This window comes from Oryctolagus cuniculus, chromosome 6 (genome assembly GCF_964237555.1).
Source record: "Oryctolagus cuniculus chromosome 6, mOryCun1.1, whole genome shotgun sequence".
NCBI lineage: Eukaryota > Metazoa > Chordata > Mammalia > Lagomorpha > Leporidae > Oryctolagus > Oryctolagus cuniculus.
The window spans coordinates 21456834-21478686 of NC_091437.1; the positions used below are offsets into that span (position 1 = coordinate 21456834).

The following is a 21853-nucleotide window of genomic DNA, read 5'->3' on the forward strand; positions in this document are numbered from 1 at the left end:
TTGTGGCCCGCACGCTCTCTCTGCGCACGGCAGCCTCCGCGAGTCACACAGCCCCAGCTCACGTCTCCGCCACTAGCATTCAATCCAAGTTCCCCGGGCTAGCCTGGCGAATTCAACCCAGCTTACGTCTCCGCCCCACGGTTTGGCTTCCCGTCCTTTGCTCCCCGGGCTAATCAGACGGATCCCAACCTGGCTTGCGTCTCAGCTTCTGGTTTCAACTTTTCGCCCCCTATTCCCGGGCTAACTTGAGAACCCCAAAGTGGCTTTCGTCTCCGCCTCGGCCTGCCCCCCGCGGCTTCAATTTCCCTAACATTTTTCTCTACCCGGTATGTTTCCCCAAGCTTTCCTCCAACGATATTCCTCCCTCATTTCTCCTGGCCTCTCCCCACAGTCCGCGTCCGAGTCTGTTTGTTCTAGCTTTCACTTTCGCTTTCGACCTTAGAGATTTCTCCCAGCTTCCCCCTGTAGTCCGTATCCGAATCTATGCCTAGGCTTTCAACAGCTTCTTCCGGCACCCTTTTCGTCCGGCTTTTCCCTAGGCTGTTTGCTAGTCTCTCTCTCCGGTAATTTCCACTTCTTCCCGTTTCTTCCCTCCTAAGTTTCCTATCCGAGTCACGGCACCATTATGTCGCTCCCCGTTTTCGTGGAGGAGCAACACAGGACCCTGCGCTGTTCTTTCGTCTGCTCGGCCCTCCCCGGGTTTGCTGCTGGTTCTTCCCGGGTTGGCTACTATCCCTTCCACCTCCGTGGAAGGGCAGTTCCCCCTGGCCACATTCCCCACTTCCGCAGGGGAGCGGCACACCGCCGGCCGGCTCTTCTCGGGGGCTGCACAGGTGTTCCCCTTAGATGTTCCCCATAGGTGTTCCTGGTGCATGCCGTCTCTCTCCTCCTTTATAGTCCTCCTCCGCCAATCCCAACTCGGCTGCCCACACGCCGAGTACGCTGCTCTCCAATCAGGAGCAAGTCCTACAGTTAATTGGTTGAACTGGAGGCAGCTGTGCGGAAGCTGTTTTCTCTTCTCCCAGCGCCATATTGTGGGAGAGCAGATGCATAGAATAAGTCTTAATTCCAGTAACAGTCTAGTCCGGTTTGCTCCCCACAACTTTCAAATAAATAAATCTTAAAAAAAAAAAAGGAATTATGCAAGAAAAGTAAATAAAAAGCATCCATACTAGAACAGAGGAGGTAAGATGATTAACTTGTATACAGAAAATTCTTAAGAATCCACTAAAAATCTATTGGTGTTAATAAATGAATTCAGCAAAAATGCAGGACAGAAGATCAATACATAGAAAATCAAACGTTTTTCTAAACACGCATCAAAGCAATAAACAAACCAAAACAGAAATTTAGAAAATAATTCCATTAATCAAATGGAATACAAACTCAACCAAATAAGTATAAAATTTACACTCTGCAAACTACAAAACCATAGTAAGATGTCTCTTCATGCCCATTAGGATGGTTGTTAACAGTTTTTGTTTTCTTTTTTTTAATTACAGAAAACGAGGGGCCGCTATTGTGGTGTAGTGGATAAATCTGCCACCTTTGACTCCAGCATCCCAAGGGGCACCGGTGTGAGTCCTGGCTGCTCCACTTCTGATCCAGCTCCAGCTAATGCACCTGGGAAGGCAGCAGAGGATGGCCCAATGCACAGCCTTGAGCCCCTGCACCCATATGGGAAACCTGGAGGAAGCTCCCCATTCCTGCTTCATTCTGGCCCAGACCTGGCCATTTTGGTGGTATGGGAAGTGAATCAGCAGATGGAAGATTCTCTCTCTCAGTGTCTTCCTCCCCCCTCTCTCCTCTCTGTATCCTGCCTTTTGAATAAATAAATCTTTTCTAAAAATTACAGAAAATTAATGTTGGCAATCATATGGAGAAATTGGAGCCATCATGCATTGCTGGTAGAAATGTATAATCGTGTAGCTGCTGTGCAAAACAGTCTGACAGTTTCTCAAAACTGTAACAAAGAATTACCATATGATTCCGCAATCTTATCCCCAGGTAGTATTCATAAGAATCAGAAAAGGGAAATAAGCAGATCCTTGCTCACAAATATTCATAAATGCATTATTTACTATCATCAAAAGATGGAAACAACCCAAGTGTCTACCAACAGCTTAATGGATAGGCAAGATGTGATATATATATATGCATATATATGTATATATATCACAAACCAGGGAATATTATTTGGCAGAAAAAGTAATATATATATAAATTTATATGTGTATATCTATGTGTGTGTGTGTGTATATATATATATATATATCACAAACCAGGGAATATTATTTGGCAAAAAAAAAAAGTAATGAAATTCTGATACATGCTGCAACATGGATGAATTTTAAAAATTTATATGAAATAAACCAGACACCACCACACATATATGATTCCACTTGGGGCCGGCAACGTGGCTCACTTGGTTAATCCTCCAGCTGCGGTGCTGGCATCCCATATGGGCACCAGGTTCTAGTCCCGGATGCTCCTCTTCCAGTCCAGCTCTCTGCTGTGGCCCGGGAAGGCAGTGGAGGATGGCCCAGGTGCTTGGGCCCCTGCACCGGCATGGGAGACCAGGAAGAAGCACCTGGCTCCTGGCTTCGGATCAGCGCAGTGCTGGCCGTAGCAGCCATTTGGGGAGTGAACCAACAGAAGGATGACCTTTCTCTCTCTCTCTCTCACTATTAACTCTACTTGTCAAATAAAAAAAAGAAAAAGAAAAAAAAAGATTCCACTTAATATCAAACACCAGGGATAGGCAGATTCACAGGGACAGAAAACAGAACAGAGATGGAGGAACGGAGAAATACTGTTTTACAGTATTTCTGGGATAATTAAAAAGTTCCAGAAATGGACGGTGCCGACAGATGTACAACACTATGAATATATGTAAAGTCACCAAATTACATATTTAAAATGATAAATTTCATGTGTATAGTTTACAATAAAAATTAGCACCTATTGAAAATTTAAATGTGCATTCCCAATCAACTGGAAATTCATCTTCTACAATTTTTTTTAAAGATTTATTTATTTGACATACAGAGTTACAGACACAGAGGGAGGGACAGAGAGAGAAGTTTTCACTCCCCAAATGGTTGTCAATGGCCTGAGCTGGGCCGATCCAAAGCCAGGGGCTAGGAGATTGCACCAGGTCTCCCAAGTGGGTGCAGAGGTCCAAGCACTTGGACCATCCTTCACTGTTTTCTCAGGCCATACAGAGAGCTGGGTCGGAAGAGGAGCAGCCAGGACTCGAACTGGTGCTCATATGGGATACCAGTGCTACAGGCAAAGGCTTAAGCTACTATGCCACAGCCTCGGCCCCTACAATTTTTTATAAACACATATATTGTAATTCTTTAAAAGTTTAATTTAAAAATTCTAAACAGGTTAAAGGTAAAATGTATAACTTTTAACTTTCCCCTTTTAAGTGGAAATCAATCTGTTACACTGTTTCTTAGAATAATTTTCTTACTGAAAAATGGGGCCATGCAACTACCAGATTATTGAGTAATTTGAACTCTGAAACTCAAAATGAGACTTGAGCTAAGATTTCAATTCCTTTCAGGGGCCGGCACTGTGGTGTAGTAGGCTAAGCTTTTGTGTGTGGTAGACATCTCATATGGGTGCTGGTTTGTATCCTGGCTACTCCTCTTCCAATACAACTCTTTGTTGATGGCCTGGGAAGGAAGTGGAAGATGGCCCAAGTGCATGGGCCCCTGCACTCCCACGATAGACTAGGAAGAAGCTCCTGGCTGCTGGCTTCTGATCAGCCCAGCTCTGGCCATTGGAGGGTGAACCAGCGGATAGAAGACCCCTCTCTGTCTCTGTCTGTAACTCTGCCTCTCAAATAAATAAATCTTAAAAAAAAAAAAAAATCCCTTCAAACTCCAAAGACAACAGCTGCTATTTAACTGTAAATTCACAACGCACTGTTAAAGTATAAAGCTTCCTGGTAAGGAAACCTATCTTGCCTTATTTGGCAAGATTTCTCTACTCATTATAGAGTCTAAAGAAGCTACTTCCTACGAGGCAGGTAAACAACAATTGTATACTCAGAGATCAGAACAAAACTAACAGAATACTATCCCAAGACAGTACACGGCACAGAGGCTCTCACCCCAAAGTTAGTCATGAGACTTTTCTAGCCTTCAAATATAAAGTGATTTGGTGAAGAACACAGATGCAAAGATAATTCCACACAATTTTTGCCTTCTTCATCACATCTTTAATTATTATCTGAGTTTCTCATCATCCTACTACACAAATCAGACCCAACTAAGTCCACAAAGCTTCTCCGAAATCATCTGATTTTTGTCTGGTGATTGCTCTTTCCTATTCTGCAAGTACTTCTTGCAATCTTACGACTTTCCTTCAAAGCCACTTTCCATTCCACAAATGACTTTGTCTTAAGATAAAGATTTTTAAAAATAAAGTATAAATTTGAGCCAGCACTGTGGCATATCAGGTAAAGCCACTGCCTGCAGTACCAGCATCCCATATGGGTGCCAGTTCAAGGCCCGGCTGCTCCACTTCCAATCCAGCTCTCTGCTATGGTCTGGGAAAGCAGCAGAAGATGGCCCAAATTCTTGGGTCCCTGCACCCATGTGGGAGACCGGAGGAAGTTCCTGGCTCCTGGCTTTGGATCAGCACAACTCCAGCCGTTGTGGCCAATTGGGGAGTGATGCAGCGTATGGAAGACTTCTCTCTCTGCCTCTCATTCTCTCTTGATGTAACTCTTTCAAAAAAATAAATATTAAAAAAAATAAATAAAGTAAAAATCAGAAAGCTTCCCATTAACCATCAGCTTTCAAACTATTGGCATCTACATCTATTCTCCTTTAAGGTTAAAAAAAAAGCTCTCTTCCTATCAAAAAACAATTATCAGCCAGTACCATGGCTCACTAGGCTAATCCTCCACCTGCGGCGCCGGCACTCTGGGTTCTAGCCCCAGTTGGGGCGCCGGATTCTGTCCCAGTTGCTCCTCTTCCAGGCCAGCTCTGTGCTGTGGCCCAGGAGAGCAGTGGAGGATGTCCCAAGTCCTTGGCCTGCACCCACATGGGAGACCAGGAGAAACACCTGGCTCCTGGCTTCAGATCGGCGCAGCGTGCCGGCCACAGCGCACCGGCCATAGCGGCCATTCGGGGGTGAACCAACGGAAAAGGAAGACCTTTCTCTCTGTCTCTCTCACTGTCCACTCTGCCTGTCAAAAACAAAACAAAACAAAACAAAACAAAATTATCCCTATTTGTCTATCTTGTGGAACTTTATCAGTCACTGCCTTCTCTCTAGCAACTTGATCTTCTCGCTCTCCAATGAATCCTTTCCATGATCAAACATATTCTTTAAAAAAAAAAAAAATGTCTTCATTGATTCCTTACCTCCAGCTACCACCTTATCTCTTCTCTACTCTCCTTCAGGGCCAGGCTTCACAAAAACACTCAGCAACCATTCATTTTGTAAAAAGTTGCCCCCAAAACAGATAAGGGGCTGGGGCCGGGGCCGTGGTGTAGCGGGTAAGGCCGCTGCCTGCCATTGCCAGCATCCCATAAGGGTGCTGGTTCGAGTCCCGGCTGCTCCACTTCCAATCCAGCTCTCTGTTATGGCCTGGGAAAGCAGTAGAAGAAGGTCCAAATCCTTGGGCCCCTGTACCACATGGAAGACCCAGAAGAAGCTCCTGGTTCCTGGCTTCGGATCGGCACAGCTCCGGCCATTGTGGCCAAATGAGGAATGAACCAGCAGGTGGTAGACCTCTCTTTCTCTGCCTCTCATGCTCTCTCTATGTAACTCTTTCAAATAAAATAATTCTTAAAAAAAAAAATAAGGACAATATAACACTTGTTTATGTATCAACCACTGTAGGAAATCAAGCATCCTCAACACAGTTAAGACCATGTTGCACTCTTCCTGGAACATACCTAGTATGCTTCCTCCCCCACCAGAAATAGCCACTATCCTGATTTTAGTGTTCATCATTCTCATAAATTTCTTTATATTTTCACTATACGTGTACATATCCCTAAACAAGACACTAAAACATCTGCATGATTTTCAGTTTGTTTGTTTGTTTGTTTTTTGACAGGCAGAGTGGACAGTGAGGGAGAGAGACAGAAAGGTCTTCCTTTGCCGTTGGTTCACCCTCCAATGGCTGCCGCAGTTGGCGCACTGCGGCCAGCGCACCGCGCTGATCCGAAGGTAGGAGCCAGGTGCTTCTCCTGGTCTCCCATGGGGTGCAAGGCCCAAGCACTTGGGCCATCCTCCACTGCACTCCCTGGCCACAGCAGAGAGATGGCCTGGAAGAGGGGCAACCAGGACAGAATCCGGCGCCCCCACCGGGACTAGAACCCGGTATGCCGGCGCTGCAGGCAGAGGATTAGCCTATTGAGCCGCGGCGCCGGCCTATGATTTTCAGTTTTATAAAAAGGGGCATATTTGAAAGATTCTGAGCCTCTTTAATCCTCAGCATTATGAGGTTAAATTCACCTTGACATATGTTATTATAGTTCCTTTTCTTTTCTTTTAAAAGATTTAATTATTTATTTCAAAGGTAGAGTTACAGAGAAACAGAGGCAGAGAGACAGAGAGGTCTTCTAACCGCTGGTTCACTCCCCAGATTGCCTCCAACAGCTGTAGCTCCACTGATCTGAAGTCAGGATCCAGGAGCTTCTTCCGGATCTCCCACGTGGGTACAGGGGCCCAAGGACTTGTGCCATCTTCTACTGCTTTCCCAGGCCACAGCAGAGAGCTGGATTGGAAGTGGAGGATCTGGGACTGCAGGCGGCGGCTTTACCCCCTCTGCCACAGCAGTGGCCCCAGTTCATTTATTTTCAATGCTGTGTTTAGTTAACCACTCTCCAGCTGACGAATATTTAGGTAGTTTCCTCTTTTTCTGCCATTATAAACAATGCTGTAATTATAACTGCTATGCATTTCTCTTTGTGCTAATGAGATTTTCCAAGAACAGGTAACTGGAAGTAGAACTACTACGTTTTAGTCTAAGCATCTTTATTTTTTGTAGATCTACCTAAAATGCTTTCCAAAATGTTGTACCAAATCAGAATTCAACATTCCACTGTTTCCAACTTGCCACATTCCACTCCTTGTAGATCACTAGTGATTTCCAGGTTGCTACATCCAACAACCACTTTATCACTTTACCAGTCAGCCATCCGTGACTCCTGACATAAAATAGAACACCTAGCCTTCCCAGTTTTCCCAGCCTCTCTGGCTCCTCCCACTCATCATACCAGACTTCTTAAAAGTCGGAGCTCTGAGGCCAGCAGTGTGTCACAGGGTTAAGACGCTTCTGGCAAGGACAGCATCCCACGTCAGAGTGCCAGTTCAAGTCTCAACTGCTCTGCTTCCAATCTAGGTCCCTGCTAATGAGCCCAGGAAAGCAGCACAATATGGTTCAAGTACTTGGGTCCCGATCACCCAAGTGGGAGACCTAGAATGAGTTCAGCCTGGCCTAGCACTGGCAATTGCAGACACTGGGGAGTTAACCAGTGGAAGAAGCATTTGTCTGTCTCTGTCTTTGAAATAAATTAAAATTAAATCATTTTTTAAAAAGTAAATAAATTCAACTAAATGATGCACTGTTAACTTAAAAAAATCCAAGCATCTAAAATCCTAAAAGGTATTTGAGTAATGTATGCACATATCCATTTCAAAGTTTACCATAAGGGGCCTGCGCTGTGGTGTAGCAAGTAAAGCCATGGCCTGCAGTGCTAGCATCCCATATGGGTGCCGGTTCAAGTCCCAGCTGCTCTGCTTCCAATCCGGCTCTCTGCTAATGTGCCTGGGAAAGCAGCAGAGGATGGCCCAAATCCTTGTGCCCCCACACCCATATGGGAGACCTGGACAAAGTGCCTGCCTGGCTCCTGGCTTCAGTTCAGGCCATTAGGGCAATGAACCAGCAGATGGAAGATCTCTCTCTGACTCTCCCTCTCTCTGTTGCTCTGCCTTCCAAATAAATACATAAATGTTTAAGAATTAAAAAAAAAGAATATAATGTTAGGGCTGGGTTAATGTTTTAAGCTTCCCACTTGGGACATAGCATCCCTTATCATCACCAGTTTGAGTCCTGGTTGCTTCTCTTCTGATTCAACTCCACGCTAATGTGCTTGGGAAAGCAGCAGAGGATGGCCCAAGTACTTGGGCCCCTGCACCCACATGGGAAACCAGGTTGAAGCTCCAGGTTCCTGGTTCTGGCCCAGCTCTTTGCAGCCATCTAGAGAGTGAACCAGTAGATGCAAGATTTCTCTCTCCATATCTTTCCTTTCTCTGTAACTCTACCTTTCAAATAAATAAAACAAATCTTAAAAAAAAAAAAAAAAAAAAAAGAACCTGATGTTATTCATCTTTTCCTACCCACAGATAGTCTCTCATTTGCTCCCTAAGATTTTTGATGTATTTGATAACATTAAGAAAGGTCTCGAGTCTGGCATCCTGGCATAATGGGTTAAGCCGCTGTCGGCAACACTGGCATCCCATACCAGGGCAGTTCGAGTCCTAGCTGCTCCACTCCTTATCCAGCTCTCTGTTAATGCTTCTAGGAAAGTGACATAGGATGGTCCAAGTCCTTGGGCCCCTGCACCAATGTGGGAGACCTGGAAGAAGCCCAGGCCCAGCCACTGTGGCCATTCGAGAAGTGAACCTGAGGACAGAAGATCTCACTCACTCTTTCTGTATCTCCCTCTCTTTCTCTGTAACTCTGCCTTTCAAATAAATAAAATAAAAAGAAGGTTTTGGGGGCCAGTGCTGTGGCATAGCAGGTAAAGCCACCACCTGCAGTGCCAGCATCCCAAATGGGTGCAGGTTCAAGTCCTGGCTGCTTCATTTTCTATCCAGCTCTCTGCTATGGCCTGGGAAAGCAGTAGAAGATAGCCCAAGCCTCTGGACCCCTGCACCTGCACAGGAGACCCAAGGTAGCTCCTGGCTCCTGGCTTCAGATCGGTGCAGTCCAGCCGTTGTGGCCATCTGGGGAGTGAACCAGCGGAAGGAAGACATCTGCCTCTCTGCCTCTCTGTAACTCTACCTTTCAAATAAATAAATAAATCTTTTTTAAAAAGATCTTTTTCTCACATATTAATAATACATTAATAATTCATTAAAGCAATAATGACACTAATAATTCCACTGTTTTTTTTTTTTCTTTTTGACAGGCAGAGTGGACAGTGAGAGAGAGAGACAGAGAGAAAGGTCTTCCTTTGCCGTTGGTTCACCCTCCAATGGCCGCCGGGGCCGGCGTGCTGCGGCCGGCGCACCGCGCTGATCCGAAGGCAGGAGCCAGGCACTTCTCCTGGTCTCCCATGGGGTGCAGGGCCCAAGCACTTGGGCCATCCTCCACTGCCCTCCCGGGCCACAGCATAGGGCTGGCCTGGAAGAGGGGCAACCAGGACGGAATCCGGCGCCCCGACCGGGACTAGAACCCGGTGTGCCGGCGCCGCAAGGCGGAGGATTAGCCTAGGGAGCCGCGGCGCCGGCTATTTCCACTGTTTTTAAAAGTAGTTTTTCTAAAATAATATATCTAAGATAAAAATAACATTGCGCCGGATTCTGTCCTGGTTGCCCCTCTTCCAGGCCAGCTCTCTGCTGTGGCCCGGGAGTGCAGTGGAGGATGGCCCAGGTGCTTGGGCCCTGCACCCCATGGGAGACCAGGAAAAGCACCTGGCTCCTGGCTCCTGCCATCGGATCAGCGCGGTGCGCCGGCCGCAGCACGCCGGCCCCGGCGGCCATTGCAGGGTGAACCAACGGCAAAGGAAGACCTTTCTCTCTGTCTCTCTCTCTCACTGTCCACTCTGCCTGTCAAAAAGAAAAAAAAAAATTGCAAGGAAAATACATGTGCAGAAATGATCCACTTCTGTTTTAACTTAAATCCTTTACTTTTTTTTTATTTTTTTAAAGATTTATTTATTTATTTGAAAGAGTTACAGAGAGAGGAGAGGCAGAGAGAGAGAGAGAGGTCTTCCATCAGATGGCTCACTCCCCAACTGGCCACAAAGGCTGGTCTTCGCCAACACAAGGCTTGGAGCCAGGAGCTTCTTCTCGGTCTCCCACATGGGTACGAGGGCCCAAGGCCTTGGGCCGTCTTCCACTGCTTCCCCAGGCCACAGCAGAGAGCTGGACTGGAAGTGGAGCAGCCAGGTCTTGAACCTGTGCCCATAAGGGATGCTGGCGCTCCAGGCTGAGGCGTTAACCCACTGCGCCACAGCACCGGCCCAATCCTTTACTTTTCAAAGTTCACAAACTATAAATAAAATCTGCCTCTTCAGGACAGGGCTTTACTGTTAATGCAATTCGTTCAACAACTACTTAACTGGTGAATATACTGTGCCAGGGACTGCACTAGAGCTAAAGATATACAAATAAAAGCTACATGAATTACCTTTGTTCCAGCAGGTGCATTGTCTCTCACCTTAGGTAAGATCTGCTGGCAGCTAGCCTGCCTAGGAGGAGCATTTGTGCCAGGCAGAGAGAACAACATGTGCAATAGCCCAGAAGAGGAGAGGGTACTGTAAGCCCAGAGAATGGAAGTAGTTGGGAAGCAAGATCGGCAGGAGGTACAAACTAAAGATGACTGCAAAGGGTTGAACTAATAAGCCTGTGAGTTTGTTTCTCAAACTGAATTGTTCAAGATGCTATATTAAAGGCAAAAAATCACGTTCTCCGTTATGGCACAATGGGTTAAGATTCCACCTGAAATGCCAGCATCCTGTATGAGAGCCAGTTCAAGTCCAATCTGATCCACTTCCAATCCAGCTCCCTGATAATGCACCTGGGAAAGCAGTATAAGATGGTCCAAATCCTTGGGCTGCTGCACCCACGTGGGAGACCCGGAAGAAGCTCCTGGCTCCTGCCTTTGGATCGGTGCAGCTCCAGCCATTGCTGTCATCTGGGGTGTGAACCAGCAGATGAAGACCTCTCTCTCTCTGTCTCTACCTCTCGCTGTAACTCTGTCTTTCAAATAAATACAATAAATCATTAAGAAAAAAAAAGGCAAAAAAAAAAAATTCTCAGAACTTGAGTATTTACTTCAATTATTCTTATTACATTAATTATAGTATAAACATAAAATTGGGGCCAGCGCCACGGCTCAATAGGCTAATCCTCTGCCTTGCGGCGCCGGCACACCGGGTTCTAGTCCCGGTCGGGGCACCGGATTCTGTCCCGGTTGCTCCTCTTCCAGGCCAACTCTCTGCTGTGGCCCAGGAGGGCAGTGGAGGATGGCCCAAGTACTTGGGCCCTGCACCCACGTGGAGACCAGGAGAAGCACCTGGCTCCCGGCTTTGGATCAGCGTGGTGCGCCAGCCACAGCACACCGACCGCAGCGGCCACTGGAGGGTGAACCAACTGGTAAAGGAAGACCTTTCTCTCTGTCTCTCTCTCTCTCTCACTGTCCACTCTGCCTGTCAAAAATAAAAAATAAATAAAATAAAAAATAAAAAACCATAAAATTGGATTTAAGCTCATCTTAAAGCCCTGATATAAGTCTAGATATAAAACTTTCAAAATACAAAATTTAAGATAAGATTAATAAAATTTGACCAACGATGCATTTAATCATTGAAATATGGAGTCTTGTGTCTGGTTCTATATATATATATATATATATATATATATATTTTTTTTTTTTTTTTTTTCAGTCCAGCTCTCTGCTGTGGCCTGGGAAGGCAGTGGAGGATGGCCCAGGTGCTTGGGCCCCTGCACCGGCATGGGAGACCAGGAGGAGGCACCTGGCTCCTGGCTTCGGATCAGCACAGCACCGGCCATAGCGGCCATTTGGGGAGTGAACCAACGAAAGGAAGACCTTTCTTTCTCTCCTTCTCTCTCTCTCACTGTCTATGACTCTACCTGTCAAATTAAAAAAAAAAAAAATTGCAGTTTACAGAGGAAAATCACTTTGCTACAAGGTGAAGATTAGACTGCAATAAAGTCACAAATGAACAACCTATTATATAATTCAGGTGAGAAATGAAGACTTGAATTAAGGCAGAAACAATAGAAATGTTGGTAATGTCAAGAAAGGACTTGGATTCAAACATGTTAAACAACTAAAATCCTGAGTGCCAGCTAGATGTGAAAAGCAAAACAGAGGGGTCAGCACTGTGCCATAGCAAGTAACGCCAACGCCTGCGGTGCCGGCATCCCACGTGGGCACCGGTTCGAGTCCCGGTTGCTCCATTTGCAATCCAGCTCTCTGCTATGGCCTGGGAAAAGCAGTGGAGGATGGTCCAAGTCCTTGGGCCCCTGCATCTGCGTAGGAGACCTGGAAGACGATCCTGGCTCCCGGCTTCAGGCCGTTGTGGCCATTTGGGGAGTGAACTAGTGGATGGAAGACCTTTCGTGCTGTCTCTCCTCTCTGCCTGTAACTCTACCTCTCAAATAAATAAATAAAATCATAAAAAAAAAAAGGAACCATTTGCAGATTTCTTGGAAGAGTGGTATTAGTAGCAGCATTCCCCAGGGAAAGGGGGGAAAACTAAGATTTGGAAGTGAGGGGATTGAGAAGCAGTAAAATCATTCATCTATATGTGCTGAGCACTTCCAGAGACTAACTGATAAGTTTCTAGCCTCACTTATGCCCAGCTTTTCTGGAAATTCTCTCCCCATTCACAAAATCGAATTAAGAACAAACATGTTCCAAGGTAATATAATATGATCCTGCTCTCAAGGTACTACTGATCAAGGGTGCTAGATTTCCCAAGTAAAACTAGGTCAATGCTCAGATTCACCTGTTGTGTGTGTCCTTCAGAAAGTTCATGGAAAATGTGCATTATGAAAGAATGATGCATAAATTTTAAAATTTTGCATCAAAATAAGCTTAATTCCATTTACACAAACCTTTTCAGGTAATCGCATATGTAACTAAATATACACACTATACATACTATGGAGTATATAATACGAAACAGCATTACTACTGTACAATGTGCCATATATATTTATACCATGTAGTATATACTCTAGAAATCTATATATAATTGTTTTATAATATTACACATTTCATATAATATATAAATATATATCAGTCTACACACCAAAAAAAAAAAAAAAACAAAACAAACAAAAAAAAAAAACCTCTAATAGATGCCAAAGTAAATAGAGAGCCTGTAACTAACTGTTCAATCTTAAGACAATCCTCAGCCTCAAGTTCCACCTGATTTGCTAAAGCAGGAGTCAATAAACTTTATTAAGGCCAAGCAGTAAATATTTTAGGTTTGGTAGGCTATGCAATTCTCCCTCCATGGCAGCAAAAGCAGCCACAGACAATTCATAAACAAATCCATGTGCTGTTTTTTATAACACAACTTTATTTATGAACACTAAAATTTTAGTTTCCTGTTACGTTCACCTACCAAAAACAATGTTTTGATTTAAAAACTTTGAAACTCACTGTCAACCCACACAACATATAAAACCAGGCAGCAGACTGTACTAGGCCTACTGGATCAAAATTTACCAACTCTTATGCTAAGGAATTACCCTCCCCTCAAATGTTTTCCCAAATGTCTTCTTGGTGTTAACCTTAACCTAAGATAATAGAGGGAATAAGTGTTTGGCACAGCCGTTTAGCTACCACTTGGGACATCTGCATCCCATATTGAAGTGCCTGGGTTTGAGTCCCAACTCTGCTTTCATTCCACCTCCCTGCTAATGCGCACTCTGGGAGGCAGCAGGTGGTGGCTCAAACGCTTGGACCCTGCCACTCATGTGGAAGACCTGGACTGAGTCCTCAGCTCCCAGGCTCAGCCTGGCAAGCCCTGGCTATTGTGGGTATTTGGAGAGTGAACCAGAAGATGGGAGAGCCCTCTTTTTCAAATAAACAGAGTATTATACAAGAGAAGTTAGTAAGCTGGTCTCTCAATTCTTTAAAAAAAAGATAACAGACAAAGAAAATCACCTCAGTGGACAGAGTTGAAAACCTTCACTTGGCTGACCAAAGAATCCATTATGTCTGCAAGAAGTGATCCAACAAATCACAGCATACACAAAGAACCAGTTCTATCATTTACCTTATACTGTGTCTGTCCAGAGAGGTCTGGTTTAAATTTTGGGACAATGATACCTTCTTCTCCCCTAAACTTTGTGTATCTGTTGTTAGAGATGATTACATTCAGTACTTAGTCACAGTTTTCAGACTTGTGACAAACCCTATCTAGGCCATATTAACAGAGGACATCAACTTTAGAATTTGGAATTTAAGAACTGTGATCTCGGAGTATAGTGGTTCAGTGGGTTAAGCTGCCACCTGCAACATCAGCATTCCATGAGGGCACCAGTTCAAGTCCCAGCTGCTCCACTTCTGATCCTGCTCCCAGATAATGTGGCTAGGAAAGCTGCAGAAGATGGCCATTTCCTTGGGCCCCTGTAGACCCGTAAAAAACTCCTGGCTCCTAGCTTCAAAGCAACCCAGCTCTGGCCATTGCAGCCATTAAGGGAGTGAACCAGCAGACGAAAATTCTCTCTCTGTCTCTCCTTCTCCCTCTGCAACTCTGATTTAAAAAAAAAAAAGGACCAGTGACATCTGGATGTGGTTGCTAGTTATGAAAATCAGTTCTCTCTCATAGAAGAAGAAACAAGGGTATTTGCCGATGTACATAGATTATGGTAAACAAAAAATATTTACTATACCTAGAAAACAGTAGGGCTATGAACATGTACAAAATGGCCACAGGATAAACCAGGTGGACAGTTAGGCTTTAAAGTGTCCTTTACTCCAGTTCTTCACAGGATGTCACAACTAAAGTGTGTTACTGCAATATAGGATCCTAACCAAAGCTGATGATCCAAGAAGTCAGGTCTGATGGCAGAAGGTAAGACCCAAAACTCAGAGGATATTAGTAAGCATTAAAATCTATTTGCAGCAAGAGATAACTAACTGAATATTGTATCTTAGATGACAGACATTCCCAATCAGATTTTTGAGCTCCTAGATCCAACTGTTCCTGAGTTGCAGTTGCCCTCTTATGGCTTGATCATCTTTCTTAGAATTCATAGGTACCTAGTATATTCACCACAAATTAAATTTTTTTTTTTTTTTTTTTTTTTTTTTTTTTTTTTTTGCTTAAGTTAGGTATGTATTCAGAGGGCTGGCGTTGTGACACAGAGGGTCAAGCCACTGCCTGAAATGCCAATATCCCATAAGGGCACTGTCTCAAGTTCTGGCTGCACCACTTCCAATCTAGCTCACTGCTAATGTGCCTGGGAAAACATCAGAAGATGGCCCAAGTGCTTAGCTCCCAGCTACCGCGTGGGGAGATTTGGATGGAGTTCCAGGCTCCTGACTTTAGTCCAGCCCAGTTCTGGCTGTTGTGGCCACTTGGGGACTGAACCAGCGAATGGAAGATGGAATGATATCCAACTCACACACTCTAAGTTTGACTTTCGAATAAATAATTAATCTTTAAAAAAAAAAAAGAGGTACTCAGTTAGATGAAGCAATTTTGGTGCTCACAAAATACAGCAACAGAAATGTATGAGATCACCAAGAAGAGAAAAAAGAAAAGGCCAAGGCTAAAATCCAGAACTACCAATAGCAATATCTATATCAAGAACTACCAATATCAAAGGATTAGCAGAGAACTAACAGTGTGTACAGAACAATAGCCATTAGAAAAAAAGGTAGGAAAGAGGTAGTCATAAAAGTCAAGGAAGAAAACAATATGGAGAAAATGGTTAACAGTATCAGCTATAGAAAGATGTAAAGAAATCAATGAACATATAATTTGGCAATACATAGATTACAGACAGCCTCAGTAACAGCACTATCTCTGGCATGATAGAAATAAGAATAAGGCTGAAGATTCGAGTAAACAAGAAGGGCCAGCACTGTGGTACAGCTGGAACAGCCACCACCTGCAGTGCCAGTGGCCTATATGGGTGCCGGTCTGAGTCCTGGCTGGTCCACTTCTGATCCAGCTCTCTGCTATGGCCTGGGAAAACAGTAGAAGATGGTCCAAGTGCTTGGGACCCTGTACTCCCATGGGAGCCCCAGAGGAAGCTCCTGGCTTCTGACTTCAGACTGGTGCAGCTCCAGCTGTTGTGGCCATCTGGAGAGTGAATCGGAGGATGGAAGACCTTACTCTCTCTTCTCTTTCCCTCTCTCCCTCTCTCCCTCTTTGCCTCTCCCTCTCTATAACTCTGCCTTTCAAACAAATAAAATTTTAAAAAAAGTAAATGAAGCACACAACAATATCGAATTAGTATTTTGCCTTTAAAAAATTCAAGAGGTCAGCATTATAGTGTAGATTAAGTTGCCACCTCAACACCAGCATCCCATATGGACACTGGTTCAAATCCCGGCTCTCCACTTCTGATCCAGCTCTCTGCTAATGCACCTGGGAAGGCAGTGGAGGATGGCTCAAGCCCTTGGGCACCTTCACTCATATGGAGGACCCAGAGGAAGCTCCTGGCTCCTGGCTTCAGCCTGGCCCAGCCCCAGTCATTACAGCCATCTGAGGAGGGAACCAGCACATGGAAGATTATGTCTGCCTCTCCCTCTTTTTCTGTAACTCTGCCTTTCAAATAAATAAAGTCTTTTAAAAAATGCTCAAGTCTGAACTCTACAAAGTTTCTTTCCTTTTTTTTTTTTTTTTTTTTTTTTTTTTTGACAGGCAGAGTGGACAGTGAAAGAGAGAGACAGAGAGAAAGGTCTCCTTTTGCCGTTGGTTCACCCTCCAATGACCGCCATGGCTGGTGTGCTGCGGCCGGCGCACTGCGCTGATCCGATGGCAGGAGCCAGGCGCTTCTCCTGGTCTCCCATGGGGTGCAGGTCCCAAGTACCTGGGCCATCCTCCACTGCACTCCCTGGCCACAGCAGAGAGCTGGCCTGGAAGAGGGGCAACCAGGACAGAATCCGGCGCCCCGACCGGGACTAGAACCCGGTGTGCCAGCGCTGCTAGGTGGAGGATTAGCCTATTGAGCCGCGGCGCCAGCCTAAAGTTTCTAGATATAGTTAATTTACATGAAATTCAGGGGAGAGAGGAATACACATGCAACCACAGGGATGCCAGCAGCACAATTCAGACTCTGAGAACTCTCAAAGACTTGGTATTTTCAACAAACCAATAGTGTGAGAACAGTTACAACAAAAAGATAGAGTCTACAGATTCAGAAAATAAAACAGAGGGTTTTATGATGTAACGTATGAAACTTCTTTGTATCCTAATTCAAACAAATTGTAAAAACAGAACAAGAACTGAAATGAAAGAAATGTGAACACCGCCTGCATATTGATGACACTAAGTAACTGGTGTTAATATTTTTAGTGTATAAAATTGTAACTACTGTTTTAATCTTCATCTTTAGATACTTAATGAAATGCTATAACACTTAGAATCTTTCCTTTCTTAGTGTGTCTTCCCTGACACATTGTGCTTGATGTACCCCAGCAGTCTGTGTTTCCAGTATAGCCGCATAACAAATAACTACCATAAATGCAACATGATGCAGAGATTCAAAGAAAGTAGATCACAATTGGCACAGAGTGAAGAATCAAGCAAAACTTTAGGAAGACAATGGTACCTAAATTAGGTCTTAAAAAGATGGTCAAATTTTACCAGGTAGAAAATGAAAATGGAAAACCAATAGTCCAGATGGAGGAGACAGAAGCAACGGTCAAAGGACAAGAAGGCTGTCTATCTCAGCTTTCCACAGAACTCCCTTCCCTAATAATTACATGAGGAGAGTCAAAGTGAACCATCATAACCCACCAGGCAACTCCAAATTGACCAAACGGTGGGAGAGGCATTCAACCTGAAGCAGTCCCTGGCAGCCAGGTCCCAGGACAGCACACCAAAATCTCGAGGTAACCAAAATGCACTGGCTTCCCAGGGCAATCTATGCATGTCAGTCTCTGACTTTACCCCAAAATCTTGGATGGGGGTTCTTTCACCTATACTAGGAAATAATTACCATAATAATTAGTTCAAAGCAGTACTCACTAACAAACTGTTTCTTTGCCTAAAATCCACACCATGATTCACCAGGTACTTCAAGAACAGTAAAGTTACAGGAAATGCCTTCCTGGAGACATTCCTAAGGTTACATGCTTTTTAAATAAAGTATAATTGATACAGCAGGTAGATCTCAAGTAAAATTTTTTTCCCTTCAAAAATAGAATAGTGATCCCAACATTAAAATGTTTTGGAATATTTTGGAACTAAATTCAGTGGTTCTAATGTTTTCTATGTGCTAGTACCATCAAAATTCTCCAGATATGATGCCAGTGAAAATGAACATCGAGACAAAAAGGAACGCAAAGGATCAGCCAAAACTTACTACCTAGAATGCTCATTACCAATCTCTTCCAAGTATTAGAGAATCACTTCAAAAAAGCAAGATGGGTGGGTATGTGTAGGGAGTGGGGGTGCTTCCCTTAAACCAAAGGAAAAATCACCAAGGGAATAGGTCACGTTAGCCTTAAGCAGTCTTTACTCACTAACTACATCTTATTTCACAATAACTGAGGCTGGCCAACACCCTCCCAGAAATCAAATAGAATCATTCCAAATTATCAGAGAAAAAGAAAATGAGTAAAACATAATGAGTAGTGGGGAGAAGCTAGAAACCCTTTATAGTACACAGAAAAGTTGTCACAGAAGATACCCTTAGAATAGGGCTGACTTAAAAAATAAAATCTAACTCATCAATTTTTGAAATACACTACACTGCACTTCTTAGTTACTGCTCAGGTGTGCTCTCAATACTTCAGAACGCTTCTCTGATTGTATGGGAAATACTACAAAGAAAAGGGAGGCCTCATTCATTTTGGACTCCATTCTAAACCAGTAGATGGCCACAAAAGAAGAAATACCTGTTTTCTTTGTTCCTGTCAGGTAGTACACATAAAACCTTGACATTCGCCTTACCTCCTCAAAAAAGCTAAGATCCATAACTTTTGGAAGCCTGCATATTCTGAAGCTGACACTCTTCCCCTTCAAATGCCAATCACTTCCTCATATAGCTTTCTTAACCTACACTACCCTGACTGTGAATCTCAGATTGGGTAACTTAATACAACTGTAGCTTCAAATTCAAAATAGTACCACATTCAAATTAATCTAATAATTGTATATAATATTGGGGAGGATAAATAGAAAAATTAATACTGTACTCACCCTAAACACATTATAAAAGACTACAAGAAAACTACATTCACAGCAGAATATATCAGCTGTTTGAGTAAGTCAAAAACAGAGAAGATAACGTATGACTCTGAATGTGAGACTCTGACAAGCAGAGAGTGAACTGGAACAAAAATATTCTGTCTTTACGAATTCTTAACTACACAGCTTCAGCAAAGCACTGCAATCACCTTTACACCCCAAGATTGTGGACCACGTTCCAATTAACACAGCTAATCAAACAGATTTTCCAACCTTGTTCCCCTGTGAAGCAAATTTTTACTTACAAGTAAAATTTGCCTACTGCTAGAGAGCCAACAAAAATTAAAGTCCTAAGTCTGCAAACCACTGGAAACGAAATGAAACTTCTGGTGTAAAAAAAAACTGGTAAGCTAACTCAAAAATATAATTAAAAATAACTTCTTGAGATTTTTTTTCTCATGTCTAGACTGAAAGATGCAGTGATAAATAAGGAAAATAAACCTGAGAGTTTTAAAGAAGCCAGCTTTGTTGAAAACCAAGTGGCCACTTGCCAACACTTCTTTATGCATATATGACCAAAGATGATTTCAGGCAGACCCACAGCCACAAAGGCCCCTTATCAAATCCCAAATTAACAAAGTTCTCATAAACGTTTCCATTTCGATAGGTTAAAGGACAGTTAAATAAACGAAGCACTTTACAAAGCTTTGCAGAATCAACACAGAAACAAAGCTTGCAGCTTTCGGCTTCTGAGCCCTAAAAAAAACAGCACACATTTCAAACGTCACATTTACAAACAGCCTAGTCACCTACAGCTTAGGTTCCATCAAGAACAACACTGGTCACTGGAAAAGGCACGGGCCTTAGTTTAAAAATCTCCCTAAGGTTGGCCGGGGGAAAGAAGAAGAAGAAGAAAAAAAAAAAAACCCTCACAATTCTGAATTGCAACTGAGCCAACTCTGAGAACGCTAAATAGAACTCCCGGCCCTAGTCTGAACTCCATACACAACCATTTCGCATTTGTTCTCTCAACTCCCAATAGATGATGCCGTCTGTGAATGAAAAGGCAGTAAGGGACGTCCCCCAAACTCCTACACCCCAGGATCCATCCTCAAAGAGGGGAAGGAACAAAGCACTGACGTCAATTACGAGATTAACCCCGAGCTCGGGCAGCTGGAGGCAAGGCCGCGACAGCCCGATCCAAAGGCAGCCAGGGGGCCGAGCGGGGCCCCGGCCGCGCGCAGGCTGCGGGGGTCGTCGAGCTCTGCACCCCCACGTCCCCATTTTCAGTCACCCCCCTTCGCCAGTTAAAGGCGGAAATCCGCCCCCCCCCCCCGCTTTTTTCTCTTGCAGAGGGGGAAAGAGGGAGGCGCGCAGAATCGCGAGAAGGCAGGCGAGAACTAGTTGGGTCTTGATAGCCAGAATCTGGGCCTATTTTCTCTTTCCCTGGACATAACATAACAGAGGAGGGCAGCGCAAACTGACAAACTGACAGACCAGCCGCTGGCCTGTCTGAGGTACGGAGTGGATCCAGCGCCGAGGGAGGAAGGGCGAAGCGGCGCAAAGATGCGTTTCTGGGAATGCTGGGTAGGACGGGGTCGGCCTTTCTCTCTCTCTCACTGGTTTGTGTTCTCATCTGGCTGGCAGCCGGGACGCGAAGACGAGGGCCGAAGCCGTGCGCGGCGGCCCCGGCCCGGGGGAGCCCCGCGCCCCGGCCCCTCCCCCGCGCCGCCGGCGCTCCCTCCTCACCTCCAGTCTCGGCTCCGCTAGGCCCGAACCATCTCCCGGCTGCGGCAGCGGCAGCGGCAGCGGCGGCGCCGGGCCTGCACCTTCACCGGACGCGCATTCGGGCCCGCCCAGGGGGCGGCGACAGGCTGCCAAGGGCGAGGGGCTCGGCGCGGCGACGGGGGTTCCGGAGGCCTCGGAAGGCTGAGGCGGCTGAGGCGACGGCGGCGGCGGCGGCAGCGGCGCACCTCAGTCGGCAGAGGCCGAGGTCCCGCCCCGCTCCATGACGGTCGGGCCCAGCCGGGAGCTGCTGTTTGAGGCGGCGGGGGCGGCCGGACGAGGACCTGGCACCGCGATCCCCGCCCCGTCCGCTGGCGGCGGCGGCGGCGGCGGCGGCGGCTCGTCTCCCGCAGCCAGGGCTGTGACTGACGCAGCGGCCGTGCCACCCATGTGACCGGGGCCGGGCGGGTGCGGGGCGTCACGTGACGCCTCCGCGCCCCGCCCCGCCGGCAGAGTTAGGGGGCTGCGGGCCTGCGGCGCTGGGAGCCGACGCCCGGCGGTGCTGACGTGCCAGGCTGTCGGCTCCGGAGACCCGAGGCCGGCCGAGGGCCCGCCCAGGTGGTTCAGACCCGAGCCCCTGGGCACGGCGGTCGCGCCGGGCAGGGCTGGCCAGGCAGGACCGGGCCTGCAAGTCCGGGCGCGCACGCCCTCCCGCGCGTAGCCCGCTAGTGAGGTTCGGAAGGGCGAGGCGGGCCGAGCCGGATCGACAGGTTCTGGGCTGAGGTGAGGGGCCCAGGCCGCCGCCCCTCGGTAGGGTCTGGCTCAAGCTGAAGCCCTGTGGACCCGGCTTCCCGGCCGTCCGGCCTCGAATCCAGAGCAGGTCCCGCGGAAAGCACAAGGGACAGGGAATTGTGCGGGAGGCGGCGCAGACCGCGCTGGAGCGGCTCCAACGCAGCCAGGCTGGCCGCCTTTCTTCTCCTGCTTGTCAGCTCAGCACTTCCTTCCACGAGTGGTTT

General features: G+C 45.9%; 1 protein-coding gene across 2 annotated transcripts in view; it reads right to left on the minus strand.

The window, feature by feature from the left end:
- Positions 1-21260, minus strand: part of AFF4 (ALF transcription elongation factor 4) — a 96569-nt gene extending 75309 nt beyond the window's left edge. The window contains exon 1 of one of the 2 annotated variants that reach the window (XM_051843317.2): positions 20862-21260. The gene's annotated coding sequence lies outside the window, so the exon portion shown is untranslated. The remainder of the gene's footprint in view (positions 1-20861) is intronic. The other variant, XM_051843318.2, reaches the window with a different exon arrangement.
- Between the last annotated feature and the right edge of the window lie 593 nt (positions 21261-21853).